This window comes from Echiichthys vipera, assembly GCF_963691815.1.
Source record: "Echiichthys vipera genome assembly, chromosome: X".
Lineage (NCBI taxonomy): Eukaryota > Metazoa > Chordata > Actinopteri > Perciformes > Trachinidae > Echiichthys > Echiichthys vipera.
The window spans coordinates 45,505,706-45,527,729 of record NC_139825.1 but is presented as its reverse complement, the minus strand read 5'-3'; the positions used below and the strand labels follow the sequence as shown (position 1 = coordinate 45,527,729).

Genomic DNA, 22,024 nt, shown 5'->3' with positions numbered 1-22,024 from the left:
ATACCTAGTGAACAGGTGTAGCCTGCAGGGACAGAAGGATCTGAGGAGTTCTGAATCAACACATGGACGTCTTTATGTCTTCAAGTCCAACGGTAAAAAGCTTCCAGGAGTGGACCAAAAGCAAATCTTTACTCTTCAACTCTGTTTGATTGATTCAAGACGATTCAAGGCGATCGACCCATGTCCTTCATCCCCGACGATAGACACGCGTCCTTACTCCCTGATGATCGACCAACGGCCTTCATCCCCGACGATCGCCCCACGTCCTTTATTGGGATCGACCCTCTCATCATTCCCCTAACCCTCTCTTCATCCCACCCAAACGCACCCTCACCCCACCTTCTTGCATTCCCCGGCTATTCCAATTAAACTTCTCCAACATCGTACAATAGTGTGGTCTTGTTAGGGAACATTCATTTATCATGAGACTCATTTTTATAGCTTTTCCACATCATGGCCAGGGAACTACAGATGAAAACTAGCCTTCTGGCTAATTCTGTCTTCTTTAACCATGTGTAATCATGTGTTTTAAATAAACTCATACCTAATACCTAGTGAACAGGTGTAGCCTGCAGGGACAGAAGGATCTGAGGAGTTCTGAATGGACGTCTTTATGTCTTCAAGTCCAACGGTAAAAAGCTTCCAGGAGTGGACCAAAAGCAAATCATTACTCTTCACCTCTGTTTGCTCTCACCTTTAATGTTTTAATATTATAATGATGAATCCACACATGTTCAAACAGATGTTGTGTGATTAGGAAGAAACAGCTGGCAGCAGTCGGTGAACATGTGAGCAGAGACGAGCCTGGGGCTCCTCACACCTCACTATTTATACCTGAGCAGGTGAACTGTGGAGTCATGAAGTGAGACGACTCGCTGCTGCTGACATGATGACTCCAAAGATCGCCCTGACTGTTGGTGAGTCCGCTCTTTATTCACTTCATCACAACAAACCGACGTGGCGTCCGTATGCAGACGATATGAAGACGTGTCGCAGAGAAGCCAGCAGACACCGTTCTTGTTGTGTATAAAAATGTCGGTTACATAAAGTTTGATTGTGTTTAACCAGTGTTTATTACAGCGTCTCCAAGTCTTCTAGAAAAAACTTGTGAGATCCCACAGCCAAACAGAGTCACACTTTCAGTTTCAGGAGCAGGAAGCTGTGGCTCCTTCACAATAAGAGCCCTGTGTGTGTAACGAGTGTTTGTGTGTTGCAGCCCTGGCAGCTGGACTCCTCCTGCTTTCTGTAACTGGTGAGAAAGTCACACACACACACACACTCACACCAAACACACACACTTTGATCACATATTGTGGTTGTTGACACACTGAGGACGACAGGACACGTGTGCTGACAGGAAACAGGAAACAGGAAACACGTCCAAACTGTTCATTTGTGTGTTTCAGACGCTCGACCCTCCGAGCCAGAGGACAGCTACAGGTGAGGACACATCCTCATCTCTTCTCACATGTCCCTGTCTCAGACCACGCCTAAACTTTCATTCATGCATTTACTCACTTCCTTATTCATGGAGTCTGTATTTATGGATTTCTTCAGCTGATGTTTGATTCTGTCCTCATTCATGTTGTTTTCTGTTTCTTCATGTTTGTCATATTGAATGTTTCAATAATAGATGTGATGTTATTGCCTTTCTCTTGTGAACCTCTGTTTGTCCATATATTCATATTTCTGTGTCCTCTGCTGTAGATTGTTCCTCGCTGACTTGGAACAAAAGCTGCAGGAGCATGAAATGGTAAAATCCCCACCTTTCATTTGTGCTCATCATCATTATTGTCCACACTAAAATCCTTGGTTTTAAATCCAACTGTGGTCCCGTCTTCAGGTGGCCTGGGCAGACCTGGTCGGTAGTTTGTCCAAGGCTTTGGAAGGGTAAGAAGCGTCTGTTTGTGATTGGACGTCTCTTTAGACGCTTCTGTGTTTCATGGATGACATCATCTGTCCTTCGACCGTCAGCCTCGTATTTCTGTGCACATGTACGACTTTGCTGAGGCTCCTGGAGACTCCATAGTTCTGCTGGGAGACTTCAACGCCCATGTGGGCAACGATGGAGACACCTGGAGAGGCGTGATTGGGAGGAACTGCCGCCCTAATCTAGATCCCAGCGTCTGTTGTTAGACTTGTGTGCTGGTCCTGGATCGTCTTTAACAGACACCATGTTGGAACATAAGGAGGCTCAGAAGTGGACCTGGTTCCAGAGCACCCTATGCCAAAGGTCCAGGATCCAGTTTGTGATGGTATCATCTGATCTGAGCCGTATGTTTTGGACACTCGGGTGAAGAGAGGGGTAGAGCTGTCAGCTGATCACCATCTGGGGATCAGCTGGTCAGAGGATGGGGAAGATTCTGGACGGACCAGGTAAACCCAAACTAGTAGTGCGGGTGAACTAGGAACGTCTGGAGGAGGCCCCTGTCCCAGAGATCTTCAACTCACACCTCCGGCGGAGCTTTTCTGGCATCCCTTTGGAGGTTGGGGGCATTGAACCGGAGTGGGTGATGTTCAAAACTCTCACTGCTGAAGCTGCAGCGTTGAGATGTGGCCTCAATGTCTTAGGTGCCTCAAGGGGCGGTGACCCTCCAACACTGTGGTGGACACCGGTCGTCAGGGAAGCTGTCAGACTTAAGAAGGAGGCCTTCAGGATCTGTTCTCCCAGAAGACTCCGGAGGTGGTTCTAAGGTACCGACAGGTCTGAAGGGCTGCAGCCTCTGCTGTGTCAGAGGCAAAGCAGCGGGTGTTGGAGGAGTTCAGAGAAGTCCTGGATAAGGACTTTGGGGCGGCACCAAGGTGCTTCTGGAAAACCATTCGGCACCTCAGGAGGGGGAAACAGGGAACTGTCCAAGCTGTTTACAGTACGGTCGGGAGGCTGGTGACCTCAGCTGATGAGGTCATCGGGGGGTGGAAGGACTTTAGAAGATTCACGGCCTCTTTTGTAGAGGGCGTGTTAGTCAGATTAGTCGGATTTAGTCAAACATTGTTTGTTTGATTCTGTCCTCATTCATGTTGTTGTCTGTTTGTTCATGTTTGTCATATTGAATGTTTCAATAATAGATGTGATGTCACTGCCTTTCTCTTGTGAACCTCTGTTTGTCCACACATTCATATATCTGTATCCTCTGCTGTAGATTGAACCTCGATGAGGTGGACGATCAACTGCAGCAGCACGGAGCGGTAAAATACCCCCCTTTCATTTGTGCTCATCATCATTATTGTCCACACTAAAATCCTTGGTTTTAAATCCAACTGTGGTTCCGTCTTCAGGCGACCGTGGCAGAGCTGGTCGATGCAGTGGCCACTACTTTGGGAGAGTAAGAAGCGTGTTTGTGATTGGATGTCTCTCTAGACGCTTCTGTGTTTCACGGATGACATCATCGGTCCCTCTACCGTCAGCCTCGTATTTCTGTGCACACGTACGACGTTGCTCAGGCTCCTCGTGCTCCTCGTTATTGTGTCCACTGTTTTGAACACGGCTGTCAACCGACTCCTCGCTCCTCTCAACCGGTCGCTCGACCCATCGTCTCAGCTGCAAATGAGACATTTAGTGCGTAAAATGAGACGTACGTTCTCATCGTTCTCACCGTTCTCACCGTTCTCATTGTCCTCACCGTTCTCATCGTTCTCATCGTTCTCATCATTCTCATCGTTCTCATCGTCCTCATCGTTCTCACCGTTCTCATCGTTCTCACTATTCTCATCGTCCTCACCGTTCTCATCGTTCTCTTCGTTCTCTTCGTTCTCACCGTTCTCATTGTTCTCACCGTTCTCACCGTTCTCATCGTTCTTACCGTCTATGTCCTTGTGTAATAAAGTTTGACCCCGAGAAAGATGGAGACCTGCTTTTGTCGAGAAGGACGCAAAATGGTGGGCCGCGATGTAGACGCCGGTGGTCAGTGAGACACGTGTGGAGCACATGTAAATAGACTGGTGAATGGACTTGTACTTGTATGGTGCCTTGAGTAGTATATATATGTACAAGTCCATTTAGCAGTCCATTTACATGTGCTCCACAGACCACCGCTATCTACAACACTGCCCGCATTTCACCGTGTTTGTCACATTCACCCGTTCACACAGACGTTCACACTGATGGCTGATGATGATTTTTGGTGGGTTTTAGTGGGTTTTTAGTGGGTTATAGTGGGTTTTTAGTGGGTTTTGGTGGGTTTTAGTGGGTTTTTAGTGAGTTTTAGTGGGTCTTGGTGGGTTTTAGTGGTTTTTAGTGAGTTTTAGTGGGTTTTAGTGGTTTTTAGTGGGTTTTGGTGGGTTTTAAGTGAGTTTTAGTGGGTTTTAGTGGGTTTTTAGTGAGTCTCACCGTTCTCATCGTTCTCACTGTCTCTGTCCTCGTGCTTTCATGCTCCTTCACGTTGGAATGGATGTTGATCAAAGCGTCCTCTAGAGGGCGTCGCTCACATTCAAAAGTTACTCCGATAAAGTTTGACCCCAAGAAAGTCGGAGACGACGGAGGAGAGAAGCGTCCTGCTTTTGTAGAGAAAGACGCAAAATGGCGGACAGCGATGTAGATGGCGGTGGTCGGTGAGACACATGTGGGGCACATGTAAATGGACTGGTAAATGGACTTGTACTTATATAGCACCTCGAGTAGTATATATATAAGTACAAGTCCATTTAGCAGTCCATTCACATGTGCTCCACAGACCAGCGCTATCTACAACGCCGCCCGCATTTCACAGTGTTTGTCACATTCACCCGTTCACACAGACATTCACACTGATGGCAGTGGACATCTACAGACCATCTAATGTCACCATTCACACCACATTCACACACCCATGCGCAGCACGGGGAGCAATTCAGGGGTTTAATGGGTTTTTAGGGTTCTTTAGTGAATGTTTCAATAACAGATGTGATGTTACTGCCTTTCTCTTATGAACCTGTTTGTCCATATATTCATGTTTCTGTGTCCTCTGCTGTAGTTTGTTCCTTGCTGAGGTGGAACATGAAATGCAGCAGCACGAAGCGGTAAAGTCCCCACCTTTCATTTGTGCTCATCATCATTATTGTCCACGCTAAAATCCTTGGTTTTAAATCCAACTGTTGTTCCGTCTTCAGACGACCGTGGAAGAGCTGGTCGACGCGGTGTCCGAGGCTTTGGAAGGGTAAGAAGCGTGTGTTTGTGATTGGACGTCTCTTTAGACGCTTCTGTGTTTCGTGGATGACATCATCTGTCCCTCGACCGTCAGCCTCGTATTTCTGTGCACACGTACGACGTTGCTCAGGCTCCTCGTGCTCATCGCTATTGTGTTTTCCACCCCGAGTTCCAAGGAGAAAATCACACTGATCATGAGGCCCTTTCCCAAAACTAGACATTGCATGAGTTTATCATATATAGAACTTTAGACACTTCAAACAGACTGATCTGAAGCCCAATGGCGTGTCCCTGACCCTCACACACACCACAGAACCCGGAGGGACACTTGTGTGATGATGAAGTGATGTGTTTAGTGAAGTCATAAAGCTGCTGAACTGACAGAAACCCTCTTGTGTGTCTCCTGCTGATGTTTAGAGCTCCAGAGGTCCAAACCAAGTAAGAAACGTTTGAGTAACACGATGAAGAATATGAGGAGGAGGAGGAGAAGGAGGTCACCATCTACAAGGACTGAATGCACCTGATTGGACGCTGCTGGGGCTCAACGTTCACTAAACACTGGATGTGATTGGTTCCCAGTTGAATGTCTCACACAGATCATGATGATGCTCAGATATGATGAGATGTCTCCTCTCATACAAACGTGAAGTGATGAAGTGATGTCGCATGGATCCAGACCATCTGGGACACATCCATGACTGTGTTATTAACTGATCAGCTGATCCATGGGAACCAATCACATCAAGTCATTAGTTCAACAGGAGCAACAGGAAGTCCTGATCCTCACTCATTCATCACTTTATCGTTTCTTCACATTTGACTCTCAAATATTTTGCTCATATTTTGTGTAAAGTCATAATGAAAATGCTCTTCTGTGTCTTCTTCTGCAGGTTTGACAATTACATGAAAGGGCTGAAGGTAAAACTCACCTTCTTCTTCTTCTTCTTCTTCTTCTTCTTCTTCTTCTTCTTCTTCTTCTTCTTCTTCTTCAGAGGCTAGATCAAAGGGTTTCTGTGCACTCACATACAACACACACAATTTCTGATCATCAACTCAATGTTTGTCTGTAAACATTCAGCTAATTTCAAAGAGCTGTGGTTTGTCTATGCCTCACACGGGGCACCAAATAATGGTGGGATAGATTCTACCATCAGGATTAAGCATTTATATGAGTGAATCCCCTTTTTAATCATTAATTAGGCTATTTATTTTCCACACAATGACATAAAGCTGTATATATGAAAAAGTATGAATGGGGTTGAAAGACAGAAGAGGTGAAAAAGATGAACATTTTGATCGTTGAATGGTTTTTGTAGCTGAAAGTATGCAGCGGCAAGAGGCAACTGAAAAATGTTAGGAAGAAGAAAAAAATAAAAAATGAATTACAAAGATTACTTTAACAAAGGCAGGAACAACAACAAAAACAATAATAATAATAAATACAGGTTTAAAGGGAAAGTGTTGATGTTGACAAAAGACAGAAACTAACAAGTTTGTTCTTGTGTTTTCACTCTGATCCTGTTCAGGAGATGAAGGAATCATCTACCCCGACTCCAGCATGATGTGTAAACTCTAGCTAATTCATCTACATTTCTACATCATCCCTGCATAGAGTATATATATGTATATTCATATACTCAACTATATATATGCTGAACTTGTTCATGTAGAGAAACTTCTTCTTTTCTTCTGATAATTTTAATAAATGCAATGAAAGAATCTGCACACTCCACTGTCTGAGTTATTTATCAAAACATAAAATGATCCTGGAAATATGCTCAACAACTGGGATGAAATATTGAACATTTTGAGAACAACAACGTGAAAGACCACGGATGAACTGAAGTTTTATTCAGCGACCTGCAGAAACCGTAGCTGCTGATTGGTCCTACAGTTTCCTCCAGCAGCTGGTTATATCTCTTGTTTTTAGTTGGTCAGTTTGAAAAAGACTGTAGAAAATAATTCCCCCATGGGTTTGAAGATTTTAAAGTCAAGTTCAGAGCAACAGCTCCAGAATTCCTGCGATGTAGTTCAATGAACCTTAAACTGCTCTGAGGGACGAGGTCGAACACACGTCAGACTCTGACCAGGAGAACGCCGTTCATGTGACGATGACTCTGATGTGACAGACGCACGTATTTTAACTCAAGCTCCGCCTCTTAAAAGTACTCCATTACCTCAGAGTTTTTCCTCTCATTTTAGTTTGGCAACTAAAGAGTTAACTCCTCAGGGTAACAGCTGTTCACAGCTTCATGTTGTCACACACAGAACCTGGCAGAATGGCACGGCGGCCGAAAGTTTAATCAAAGTAATTTCAGTACAAGATAGACTTTGCACTACTTTTAAAGTACAGCAGTTAAGCACTGTGTTCCCACAATGCAACACCATTAAACTAGTATTGTTCCCATGTCAAATTACTGATCATCAACTCAATGTTTGTCTGTAAACATTCAGCTCATTTCACAGAGCTGTGGTTTGTCTATGCCTCACACGGGGCACCACAAATGTAAGGAATGATATGAAGGTAGAATATTTTACATCCATACTTACCTCATCCCCCTTCACACCATTTATCCCCGACGATCGACCCAAGTCCTTCATTCCTGATGATCGACCCACGTCCTTCATCCCCGACGATCGACCCACATACTTCATCCCCGACGACCGGCCCACATCCTTCATCCCTGAGGATTGACCCACATCCTTCATCCTTGACGATCGACCCACGGCCTTCATCCCAGACGATCGGCCCACGTCCTTCATCCCCGACTATCGCCCCACATCCTTCATCCCCGACGATTGACCCACCGCCTTCATCCCAGACCATCGACCCACGTCCTTCATCCCAGACAATCGACCCACGTCCTTCATCCCCAACGATCGACCCACGACCTTCATCGCGATCGACCCTCTCATCATTCCCTCAACCCTCTCTTCATCTTACCTAAACGAACCCTCACCTTGTCATGGCTGAGTCTGGTATTCCCCAAGAAATGCACAATCCCCTTTCCAATCCCAATTCCCAATCACCTTCACTTAGCCCAAATGCCACCTCCACACTGACCCAAACAGAATCACCTGAGCCCAATCCCCAATCACACCCAACACGGTCCCTATCCCCTGAGTACTAATTGCACCCAAACAGAATCACCTGAGCCCAATCCCCAATCACACCCAACACGGTCACTATCCCCTGAGCACTAATTGCAGCACGCCCCCTCAGACAGACTTTTAAGCAGCTGATTCACAAGGCCCAGATGTCTGGTCTCCCTGATTGTTCACGAACTCCTGAACTGACTCAGACAACCCCAGCGATCCCATGTATTTCCCCGTGTCTTGATTCCTTTCCCCCGTGTTCAAGCTCCTGGCCTCAGTGCTTTTCCTCCGTTCCAGTTCCTACCAACAAGTGACTCTGAGTTTTGCTATTTTTGAGTTGCCCACCTTTTTACCCATGTGGCGTGTTTTGTTTTGGTTTGCCTCGTTACACAGTATCCCCTCTTGGAACAGATTTTTATGGTTTTGTTTCCCACGCACGGCGTGTGGTACTTTAGTAATCCCTGTTGATTCCCCGTTCTCAATAAATATTTACTGAGCAATACAAGTACTGAGTCTGATTCTAGGACAGAAGACCAGACCTTGACGGACAAATTAACAGGCTCAGCCACGCAATGTCTCAACAACCCGGGCCTTCGGAGGTCACAGTGAACCTTGAGACTTTGGTAACCAAATTACGCCGCGTAGTCCCCCCGCCCTGCACAACCTGTCACGCATGTCCCCATGGCTCCCTCTACTACCTACTCTGGTGATGATGTCTGTAATGGATTTTTACTCCAATGCTCTCTGGCTATCCAAATGCAAATTGACCGGTTCCCCACTGATAGAGCAAGGATTGCTTACATTATCTCCTGTTTATCCGGCGATGCATTAAAGTGGGCCGGGGGTATCTGGGCTCAAGAGGGAGCGGTAATGCAGAGCCTAGAAAACTTTACGAAGCATTTCAAATAAGTTTTTGGACACTCGGAGGGGGTCTCCTCTGTGCAAACCAGATTGCACCAACTGCGTCAGGGACGCGGAACCGTGAAAGACTACACCATTCAATTCAGAACCCTGGCAGCAACAAGTGGATGGAATGAAACAGCTCTACTCACCACGTACCGTCAGGGGCTGGAACAACACTCCGACTCCAGCTTTCCACTTACGATGACTGCATTGGTCTGGAGAAATTCATCCCACTTGCCATCCGTGTCTCCAGTCGCCGCGAGGGCTGCCTGCAAGATATCAGACATACTCCTGTCCAGGGCCCACCACTCGGAGCGTCAGCCTCACGTATCCAGGATCCAGAACCCATGCAGGTGGACTCACTTCGACTCTCGGTGGCCGAGAGGCGTCGGAGAATGACTTCTGGCCTCTGTCTGTACTGTGGGGCTGCAGGGCATGTTAATGCTACTTGTCCTGTCAAGCCGCCACGGTCCCAAGTGAGTGCTGTACACCACACTAATTTCCACATTAACCACTCTTGTCACCCTAACTACCCTCTCCATCTCGATGTGTGTTACAGCACTCCTGGACTCTGCATCGGCCGGCAATTTCATCTCCCGGCGCCTCGTCAACGAACTGCAGCATCCGGTCGACCCCAGCCGCTCCGCGTCCAGTCAATCACAGGCCAGCCACTGAAGAACGGACTAGTTCTCTTCATCACTGCTCCCGTAACACTCCAAGTTGGTTGGCTCCATGTCAAACATATCCCACTCATGGTATTCAAACAAACTACATATGACATTGTTCTAGGTCGTCCTTGGCTGATACAGCATAGCTCTAATATAGATTGGAACACTGGTGAAATCCTCAAATGGAGTGATTCGTGTTTACGTGCCTGCATCCAGTCACGCCCCCAACGCATAACAACCCTGCAGCGCCTCCCCCGCACAGACCATGGGACTGTGCTATTGATCTTGTCCCAGGAGAACCTATTCCCCATGGCAGAGTATATCCGATGTCTGCGCCCGAGTATAAAGCTATGGAGGACTACATTTCTGAGGCCATTGCAAAAGGGTATGTTCGACCATCATCTTCTCCAGCTGCGTCTAGTTTCTTTTTTGTTGAAAAGAAGGACGGTGGTCTTAGGCCCTCTATTGATTACCGTGCGTTGAACAAAATTACTGTAAAATTCAGATATCCCCTGCCTTTAGTTCCCTCTGCACTCAAACATATATGCAACGCTCGCATCTTCACAAAGTTAGACCTGCGCAGCGCCTACAATCTTGTGCGCATTAGAGAAGGTGATGAGTGGAAAACTGCGTTCCTGACACCTAGTGGCCATTATGAGTACTGCGTCATGCCCTATGGGCTGGCCAAGTCACCCTCAGTTTTTCAGGCCTTTATGAATGAAGTATTTCCATTTGCTAAAGTTTGTTGTGGTCTATATAGATGACATACTAATCTTCTCCTCGAGCTACCTGGAACATGTCACCCATGTGCGGAAGGTGTTAGACATTTTACGCGCAAATGTCATTGCATCCCATTTTGTGGTCGGAGGGTGTATTTTCCTTAAATCCTGTTTGCAGATTTCTTGCATTCTGCTGCCTCCAGAAGTAACAAGTGCAGTCCCCCCGCTAACCGCCGCAATAGCACTGTTGTGGAGTGACGGAAACACCTGTAACCATCTGTTATTGTACGTTGTACATATCAAAGATGGTGTAGCCCATGAATGGCATAAACTACTTAAAGAGAAAACACTTAGACACTCAGAAGAAATTAGATTGCACAGCAAAAATCCCCAAATACTAAGATACTGCAACAAACATTCTCATCAGAAGATCGGGTGTCAAATCCCCAGTGGTTTAGAATTTAGAGACTAATCATTAATTCGACATTAAAATGAAAATAAACCACAACAGTTGCATTAAAAACTGTAATATTACAGTCTCTCTGCCTGCGCCTCCATCTGCTGGTTCCAGTGGGCAGGGCGACTTTATCATCAGCACAACCTATTGATCTGTGTGCGTTATCATTTGTCAGGATGGCGTCTGGCATTGATAAGGCTTCAGGATTGGCTGCAGTAGCTGCCGCCTATTGATCTGCCCTCCTTTCTAATTGAATACACACACTCCTGGGTATTGATAAGAGCGAGCTATAATTTGATACAACAGCGGCGGGTATTGATCTGTGAATCTGATGATGTTATCAAGCACCGAGGAATATTGATAAATGTGATGGAAGCGGAGTATTGATAAGTAGTCTGCAGGTTCAACAAGTTGAGGTCAATTCAGAGGGGATGCAGTGTGCCAGTGTGTGTGTTACAGTAGTCCTTGCTGCTGGGACCTCAGTTTCATGTCCTGGTGCTATAATATAAAGCTGATTGAGGGGGGTGAAATCACCTGTATTCTCGTGGCTCACATAGTAAATTCAGAAAATGTACAATTCTGCAGCGCTTACTCCTTCGGTACAACAAGCGTTTTGACAGGAGAACCAGGAGTCAAAGAGTCCACATGCAGTAAGATGTCATAGTTTTATAATTGTGTTGCTCAATCTATTGAAAGAAGAATGATTTACAGTAAAGAGATAGAAGTCAGTGGTGTAGGCTGCTTCTTTTACATGATTCTTGAACTTTTTGGGTAGTATCTTCATGGTTGAATACACTTATTGTAAGTCACTTTGGATAAACGTGTCAGCTAATTGAATGCATTGTTTTGAATGAACTGTGTGAACTTACTGTTAGCAATCAAGATACAAATCTTGGTAACTGAGGGCACACTCACACTGTCCTTCCGCACCACGCACCGGGCTTTAGGGTACTTGTCCCCCCCTCCCTCTCCCCCCGCTGGCCAGCTCGTTTGTACTCACACTACCTGGGCCTCGCGCAAATGCTACTTGCTGTCCATACGTCACACTGTCCAACACATAATCGCGATGCGTCGCTTTGTTTACAAATCTTTCCATAGACCTCAGAGTTTTTGTGCGTCTTGTCGACTGTTTTTGAATCTTTTCATCGACCAAATCTGTAAACACTCCACCTCCGCATCACACCAACGTGAACCTTTCGCCGCCATTGTTTTAAATGTCCGCGAATGGTCTGTGCTTCTTTTTTTTTTCTATGTCCGAACAGGCGCACATAAATGACGTGAGAGCCGCCGTAGGTGTCGTGCTCGTACACGTGCACATGTTCGTGCTCGTACATGTGCAAACGCGCTCTACAAAAGCCCACCTCTCCCAAACGGGCTGTGGACGGCCAGCTGGCCACAGCTAGGCGCAGAGCGGTTGCACTCACACTGGTCAAACGAACTAGGCTTTACCCGCAAAACCTGTTTTGGCCCGCTGCGGCAGGACAGTGTGAGTGCGCTTATTTTTTATTAAATCCCATGTTAGGATTTACAGTGTACTGCGCAGACTTTGGTGGCAACGTTGCCAACAACATGGCATCGCTGGTATCCAGGATACCTTGGCTTTTTTTTTTGCAAAGTGGGATAAGCTGCGTTGACCATCTTTATATACAGTTATGGTTTAAAAGCACAACATTTAAAACAATGGCTGACTGGAAGCGAATGGGAATAACTATTTAATTAAACACACACACACACACACACACACACACACACACACACACACACACACACACACACACACACACACACACACACACACACACACTATGAGTCCAAATGGGTCTCATTGCAATAATCATCTAATGTTTCCGGTACCACACGGGGAATTCTTAAGATAAAGCAGCAAATCAGTAATTTCTCCCATGTGATGTCTCCAGGACATCAGATGGGAGCTGTACGGACAAAATGTGTCTGGTGAAAGAAAAATGGAGACAGGAAGAGAGAGCATGAGGAGGTCAAGAGTTTTGAGAGAGTGTGTGTGAGAGAGATCATAGCTAATTACTCTGAGAAATATGATGAGAGAAGCATTTCTGCAGAAACGTGTGTGTGTGTGTGTGTGTGTGTGTGTGTGTGTGTGTGTGTGTGTGTGTGTGTGTGTGTGTGTGTGGTACCAGGGTGAATCATTTGTCATAACAGTATGAAGGTTTTAATAATTCATCTTTGTACTGCAGCTGATCACTGGCAGTTACATAATATAACACATTGATCCAAATTGAAAAAAGATTTAAAACCATATTCAAACCAGATGAGAGAAATAAAAAAGATAACAATTTACAATCTGTTCCACATGAGCTGACGGTGGAGTGGTGCTTTTATTTGTTTAATGCTCCAAACAAAAACTTTTGTCCTGTCCATTAACATCTGTCAAACACATTTTAATCAAATTGAATTTCAGATGACCACAGAGGCTGTTTAGCAGGAGGAAACTAGTCTACATGAGGTGATGGTTTGATTCTTTGCAGGTGGAATATAATTTTAATTTAAGACATATTTAATTATATTATATATTCAAGGACGGAATTTTGATTTCAGAGGTGGGGGGACACAATTTTTTAAAATAAAACTCTTTCATTTTTACAGTTTTCTAGCAATTATTCTACTTTTCTATTGCTATTTATGCCGTTTATTATTTTGACCTCAGAAGTGAGCCTCCAGCCTCTTGAATTCAATTCAATTAAATTTTATTTATAGTGCCAAATCATAGCAAAAGTTATCTCAGGAAACTTTACCACCCCTCCGGATGAGGAGGATCTTGAAGTGGATATGCTGCTTTATTGGGAGCTGTTGAAGGTGTTGCAGGATAGGTGTAACGCATTTCTTTGATTAACTTACACTTTAACTTCTAAAGGAGTCTCTTATGTCCACTTTTCTTTTTTTAGACATCCTGGCTGCGCCTAATTACCAAACACACACACACACACACACGCACACACACACACACACACACACACACACACACACACACACACACACACACACACACACACACACACACACACACACACACACACACACAGGCATGCACATACGCCTATGGACACTGGTTCAAGCGTTGACGTAAATTAAACCTCTAATATTAAAATCCCTCTAGCTGACATGAACCCAGCAGAACAGAGTCCCGATTTACAGTAGCAGACTCCTGTAGGACTTCTGAACGCAGATTAGCAGACTGGTGTGCAAGCAAGATGGAGTGACAGCAGGGACGGCCAATCACACAAGAAACCGCAGAGCCAATTGAGGAGCTTGTGGGAGGTCTAAACTAAGGGAAACAGGCTTCAGCTTGAGCGGCCATTTTCCTAGTGCTTGACGCGCCACCGTTTACTGTAGCTAACATTGTTTTTGGACGATAATAAGTGCAGGGATCCTACACAGCCTTTGACAAAGTGTAGGGTACATGACCCCCCCATGTTGTACTGGATATCAATCACTAAATATTCTGTTTATACTTATCTCTTCCCCTGTCTCTCTGTGTTATATGTGTGTGTCAGTGTAACCTCAGTTAAAGAACAGAAGCATCTTGCGGACTATTCCGAATAAGAGATGAAACGGTTAAAGGTTTAATGATAATCCACGTTCTAATTCCTGATGGTTAGTATTACCATTTAAACCATTTACTTCATTGTGAAAAACTCACAATTAACACTTCAGCATCAACTAAACAGTCTCCCAGACGCTGGTGCAGCAGGCATCGTGAGTTTGTTTCACGTCAATGAATACACGGGGCCTGTAAAGAGCGTCAGTCTGACGGGGCGTTACACTTTCTGCAGAACATCCTGAAAGAAAATTGCTTCAAGAAGCTGTTATTATTTTAATGTGTATGCAACAAAATGTTCTGCTAATTATTCTTATATTATTATTATTATTAATTATTGTAGTGGTTTTCAATAAAAAACCAGGAGCGTTTCAGTACTTTTTGAACATTTTCATCACATTTTAACGATTATAAGTAGTAGTAGTATTATAAGAGTAATTATAAAAAAACGAAAACAGGACAGTAATCCTTAAGGTGCAAATCTCATCTCATCTCATATTCAGCCTCATATCCGGGGTCGGGTCGCGGGGGCAGCAGCTTTAGCAGGGGACCCCAAACTTCCCTTTCCCGGGCCACATTAACCAGCTCTAACTGGGGGATCCTGAGGTGTTCCCAGGCCAGTGTGGAGATATAATCTCTCCACCTAGTCCTGGGTCTTCCCCGAGGCCTCCTCCCAGCTGGACGTGCCTGGAACACCTCCCTAGGGAGGCGCCCAGGGTTCATCCTTACTAGATGATCCTGAACCACCTCAACTGGCTCCTTTTTAATTTTCTATTTCAGTACTTACTAAAAAGGAATAACTGGAATCCTGGAAAAATATACCAGGTTCAACAAACAATTTACATGAATAGTTAAACCAGGAACCAGGCTGAGGTAGGAAATTATGGTTGAACTTGAAATTAAGTTTACAAAAGATGGGCTTTCCACTTTACTCAAAGGCTGCAGGTCTCCGACAATATACCCCACCACCAGGTCGTCCAGCTGCGGCTTGTTGATTGTTATTATTATTAGTTTATTTAAAAGGGGACAGTGCAGTTTCATAAAACACATGATTACACATGGTTAAAAAAGCCAGAATTAGCCAGAAGGCTAGTTTTAATCTGTAGTTCCCTGGCCATGATGTGTAGAGGCAATAAAAATTACAATTTAAAAAAGAAGAAGAGAGAAGAAAAAGAGAAAAAAGCACACAATACATGTACAATATAATACAAAATACATATTCAATTCAATTAAATTTTATTTACAGTGCCAAATCATAACAAACGTTATCTCAGGACACTTTACAGAGTAGGTAAAGACCACACTGACTTATTCATGATTTACACAGACCCAACAATTCCCCCGTAGAGTACGGTGGCAATGAAAACCTTCACTATAACAGACAGGAACGTCAGACAGACCCAGCTCTGTGGAGGACGCACATCTGTCTGCACCGGAGAGAGGAAGAAAGGGAGAGAGAGAGAGAGAGAAAAGACGGACAGATGGACAGAGACAGACACACTTCCAGTAACTATAATAATATCTATAGTAATGTGAATATGGACTTGGACTTATATAGCGCCTTTCTAGTCATCTGAGTACTCAAGGCGCTTCACAGTGTTTGTCACATTCACCCATTCACACAGACATTCACACTGATGGCGGTGGACATCTACAGACCATCTAATCTGATCTAACCATTCACACCACATTTACACACCCATGCGCAGCACAGGGAGCAATTCGGGGTTCAGTGTCTTGCCCAAGGACACTTCGACATGTGGACCGGGGGGTGATGGGGATCGAACCACCAATCTCTCGAACAGAGGACGACCCACTCTGCCACCAAGCCACAGCCGCCAATATGACTTATTAATACAGCAGAATAGTAGAAACAAGCACAGCTAAGGTGATAGATTATAATAGCAGCAGGAAGCGTCATGCAGGACCACGGCAGCAGGCACCACCACGATCAGCAGAGACCTGCCAGACGACAAAGCACAAACAACTCCGGGGAAGAAGTTGAATTACTAACATGCATTGATGAGACATGAAACATATGCAAACACTTACTTTACAATTAAGAAAAAATACAACATCACAACATAACATTTTTATCATAACACCATAACATCACAACAGGCTTATCTTTTAGTGTTGGCAACTGTAAGTGTTGAAGAAGAAGAAGAAGAAGAAGAAGAAGAGGAAGAGGAAGAAGAAGAAGAAGAAGAAGAGGAAGAGGAAGAATTCCTTTATAAGTCCCGCAACGGGGAAATTCGATTTTTTCACTCTATTTATGAGCCACATTTTCAGTTTTTGTGTGAAGGCCTTGTATGTTGAGAGCAGTTTAACCTCCTCAGGTGCTGAGTTTCACACATTTGCGCTCCTTACTGACCAGGCCGACTTACTGAAAGTGCTCCTTTGCAGAGGAATATAACACTCACCTCTGACAGAGCCTCGAGTGACACGCTCAAGGCTGTTTCTGTGGCTGATGAACTCTGCCAGTGGATCTGGAGCCCATTTATGCAGTACTTTAAAATACTATGTTTTTTAAAAATTGCACAGTGATGATAGTGCCTAGGTTTTTTATCCATAACTTTAAGTGCTTGTTTGTACAAGATTTCCAATGTTTTTTTGTTTTTTTTTAAAACTCTGACCAGCCTGGGACGAGCTGATACATGTGAAAACAGTCTCTGCTCATATTACTCTGCATGAGGAAGGTCAAACATCGAAGTGAATCAAAACATTAAATAATACATAAAGGAATTAAATTAAAAAATAATGTCTCTAAAATCACCCGTAGGTGTGAATGGTTGTCTGTCTCTGTTCGTCTCTATGTGCCCTGTGATAGACTGGCGTCCTGTCCAGGGTGGACCCAGCCTCACGCCCGATGTCTGCTGGGATCGGCTCCAGCCGCCCCACGACCCCGACAGGGACAAGAGGCTGAAGATGAATGATTAAATGAATGATAAATTAATTAATTTTTCACAGTTGTTTCTCCATGGCAATGCAGCCAGTATAATTAGCCATTTTATTTTCCAGTATGTTCTGAGCATTACCGCCTCTAGTTAGGCTACAGACTTCTAGCTTTGTTCCTTCTTGGCTTTCTCTCATGTGATTTCTTCCTCCTCTCTCTCTCCCTCTCTATACAGCAGAAAGTGTACATAGATAAATGCCGTCATTTCCATCTCTGACTGCTCAGCCCACTATTTTTCTCCTCTCAGACCTTTATGTTGAGCATGGGCTGTTATACTGTGAGAATAAATGACATCTCTGGGCTCATCGCCACCTCTCAGGATGAAGAAACGAGCAGCAGTCTGCTCTGTGTGAAACCAGATGGATCAGGCGAGTCAATCGGTCAATCAATTCATGTATCGATCTGTTGGTTTCTGTGAACTGTGGCTGTCTAGGAAGAGATGATGCATGCAACGTTACTCCATAAAATATGCTGAAAAGAAACAAAAATGATGCTGCAAATACTAGTGAAAGATAGATAATGTAACTTCCAATATACTCCAGGGCTGACATGGAGACATTTAAGTGTGTGTGTGTATGTGTGTGTGTGTACATGACAGACTCGAAGACTGCAAGCTCTTATAGAGGGAGGTGAAACAGAGGGCAGACCGCCTTTCTGGAACAACTAAAGAGAAGATGTAACAGATGGAGAAAGGATTTGACAGACAGACAAAGAGAGAGGGGGATGACAGACGAGGTGTGGTGACAAGGTGAAGAGAAGAGAGCAGACAAGCTGCCACCGACATTCACGTCCAAGACAACCACTTGGCCTTTCCATGAAAGCTTACACACACACACACACACACACACACACACACACACACACACACACACACACACACACACACACATAGATGAATGTTGAACAACTTGTTGTCCATGTCAAGAAAACTACTACTGGTAGTTCTACTGGAAAGCTGGTACTTCTTTTGGAGCAGCTATGTTTTAAACCAGGGTGAGGCACCTCGTGACGGTGATGTGCGGGTGCTGTATGTATTAGATGCGGGGATATGTTTGTAAATGTCCCAATTCTGAATAAGAAACAATTTCACAGCACAGTGATTTTTTTCAGATCCAATGCAATTGCAGAATTCTTTTCATGTGAGGTAAAATTGTGATTTGTGTTTCACAATTTTGCTGTCAGTCAGAACGTTATAGTACAGGCATGGATGGATCGCGGAGAGGGCCTACCAGGCACAGGCCCAGGGGCACATAGGGTCAGGGGCACTTAGGGCGCACTCAGACTGTCCTTCCGCACCGGGCCAAAACAGGTATTGTGCATAACTGCGGCTGGCTGGCAGTCCACGGCCCGTCTGAGAGAGGTGGGCTTTTGTAGAGCGTGTTTGCACATGTATGAGCACGAGCGTGCACGTGTACGAGCACGAGGCCTACGGCGGTACTGAGGTCATTTTAAGTGCGCCTGTTGGGACATAGAAAAAAGAAGGAGGGACCATGCGCGGACATTTAAAACAATGGCGGCGAAAGGTTCACGTTGGTGTGATGCGGAGGTGGAGTGTTTACTGCAGATTTGGTTGATGAAAAAATTCAAAAACAGTCGACAAGACGCACAAAAACTCTGAGGTCTATGGAAAGATCTGGAAACAAAGAGACGCATCGCGATGACGTCAATCAATGCGTGTGACGTGTTACGGCGTGATGACGTATGGACAGCAAGAAGCATTTGTGCGAGGCCCAGGCCGTGTTAGTACAAACGGGCCTGGGGCGCGGGGGGAGAGGGAGGGGGGGACAAGTACCCTTGAGCCCGGGGCACGGTGCGGAAGGATAATGTGAGTGCGCCCTTAGTCACCACTGACAAATAACTGCTAAATGACCACAAATCCATAAAAAACAACTACAAACAACCCAAAATGACTACAGAGATGCAAAATGAGCACAGAGAGATGCAAAATGATACGGATACAAATCGAACAAAGCATGCATAATGACTGAAATACACGTAAAACAATCATAGAACAACCACAAAATGATTACAAGGAATTGCAAAACATCTAAAAAAAATAGAAGCAAAACACCACAAAATATGACAAAACGACTAAAAACAGATGACAAGCAATTACAAAATGGCCATGAGGAGGTAAAAAATAGAAAATATAGACTTTGTGTTTGGGTGTGTAGTTCAGTGTGTGTGTGTGTGTGTGTGTGGGGGGGCTCTTATGTGTCTGTGCTCAGGGGCCCATTGTCTTATGATCTGTCCATGAATGCAGGCTGTCCTCATTCACTGTTCGCACATATAACAAAATGTAATGCACTGTAATCTGAAATTATATCCGGAGCAGAGAAGGAAATCAGGTGATGCACTACGATCTACATAGGGAGACGGGTCAGGCTGGAGGATGGGTCCCAAAACACAGGACGTCCACCCAGGGAACCGGTGTTTGTATCCGGGTGACTTTTTTTTAATCCTAACCATCTCTTTCTGATGCCTAACCCTAACCTTTTGTTGCCTAAATGTAAATAATAAATGGTCTTGTACTTATATAGAGCCTTTCTATCCTTCCTGCTACTCAAGGCACTTTCACAGTGTTTGTCACACTCACACATTCACACTGATGACAGTGGACATCTACACACCATCTAATCTAACCATTCACACCACATTCACACACCCATGCGCAGCACAGGGAGCAATTCGGGGTTCAGTGTCTTGCCCAAGGACACTTTGACATGTGGACCGGGGAGGCGGGGATCGAACTGCCAATCTTTCAAATGGAGGACGACCCACTCTCACAGCCACAGTCTCCCAAATGTAACCATTAAAATCCACTTACAGTTGCCATTTCACATTGTTAAATAGAAAGTCATACTTAACTTTTCGTGAGATTTCACACAAACCTGTTGATGAGCATACGTTGTACAGTAACCATGTACATGTCGCACAGTGACATGTTTCTATAACAGTGTAAAAGACAGAACAAGAAGCGACAATGTGAATTAGAAAAAAAGAAAAGACAAAAGCTGTTTAACTTGGCGTTTCAAACTAAAGCGGTGGCTACTTTTTTTAGGTCAGCGGAGATAAACAGATCTGTGTTCATAAGATAATCAGATGATACGATGATCAACTCCTTCTTAGTTATAGCTGGATTTAAAAATTCATCCTCCGCCAAGTTGGAAGAACTCTCTGATATGTGGTTTTATTCTTTTGAGTCACTGAGTGGATTAAAGTCCTTCCTCACAGAACAAAGAACATGCATTCAGATTAAAACTGCTTAAATAAAACAAGTGGAACAACAACCTGCAGACAATTAGGTCAGTAAGCGTGCAAGTGTGTCCAAGACATTAGTTCTAATAATATAGATATATTGATATACAGAAGGAAATTCTGACCTCTTTTTAGCCTTTTTGTTATTTTGGGCGGCAGTAGCTCAGTCCATAGATGTCTTGGCTGGGAACAGAAGGGTCGCTGGTTTGAGTCCCCTGTGTTTACCATGAACCGAGCGTGGACTGGTGGCTGGAGAGGTGCCAGTTCATCTCCTGGGCACTGCTGCGGTGCTGTTGAGCAACCGAACCCCCAACTGCTCGGGGTGGCGGTCACTGGCAGCCCCCTCGCTCTAACATCTCTCCATTAGTTACATGTAAATAGGTCCTTTCTGTGCATGTGTGTTTGTTTCGGGCCTGTGTGTGTGTGTAAAACCCATTTGCGGGACTAATAAAGGAATTCTTCTTCTTCTTTATTTTAGAAATTAGCAGCTTTTTATGTTTACAAATCTGCCCGTATCATCCCCTATGCTACCTGCTTTTAGTATCTATGACTTTATTTAAAAAATAACAGAATGTAAAGTGGATTTCTGAAATGACCACCACACGGAGAAGAAAGCTTTTTGATGTGGGTAATAAAAATGGTACAATATGAATGAAAATCTAATCAAAGCAAAGTTGACTCTTGGTCCATCAACTATATATTACGATATAATGAATGTGATAGAAATTTGAAATATTCATAAGCCTTGCCTTCTCCCATTGTAAACCTGTTGTTCTAAACCTGTTTTGCTGAATCATTACCGTCCTTTGCTCTTCAAACATGTTTGTCTCAAATGAACTTAGGGCGCACTCACACTGTCCTTCCGCACTGCGACCCGGGCTTTAGGGTACTTGCCCCCCTCTCCCTCTCCCCCCGCGCCCCAGCCCCGTTTGTACTCACACTGCCAGGGCCTCGGCCAATGCTTCTCGCTGTCCATACGTCATCACGCCCTAACACGTCACATGCATTGATCGCGTGTGTGTGGCTTTGTTTCCAAATCTTTCCACAGACCTCGGAGTTTTTGTGCGTCTTGTCGACTGTTTTTGAATATTTTCATCGACCAAATCTGCAGTAAACACTCCACCTCCGCATCACACCAACGTGAACCTTTCGCCGCCATTGTTGTTGTTGTTAAATGTCCGCGCATGGTCCGTCCTTCTATTTTCTATGTCAGAACAGGCGCACATACTGCTACCGCCGTAGGGCTCGTGCTCGTGCTCGTGCTCGTACACGTG

At 44.7% G+C, this 22,024-nt stretch overlaps 1 long non-coding RNA gene across 1 annotated transcript; it reads left to right on the top strand.

The window, feature by feature from the left end:
- The first annotated feature begins 5,084 nt into the window (after positions 1-5,084).
- Positions 5,085-6,727, top strand: LOC310965052. Its single transcript, XR_014593774.1, has 4 exons — positions 5,085-5,132; positions 5,540-5,560; positions 6,013-6,040; positions 6,649-6,727. It is a non-coding gene; the product is annotated as an uncharacterized lncRNA (long non-coding RNA).
- Positions 6,728-22,024: the final 15,297 nt, after the last annotated feature.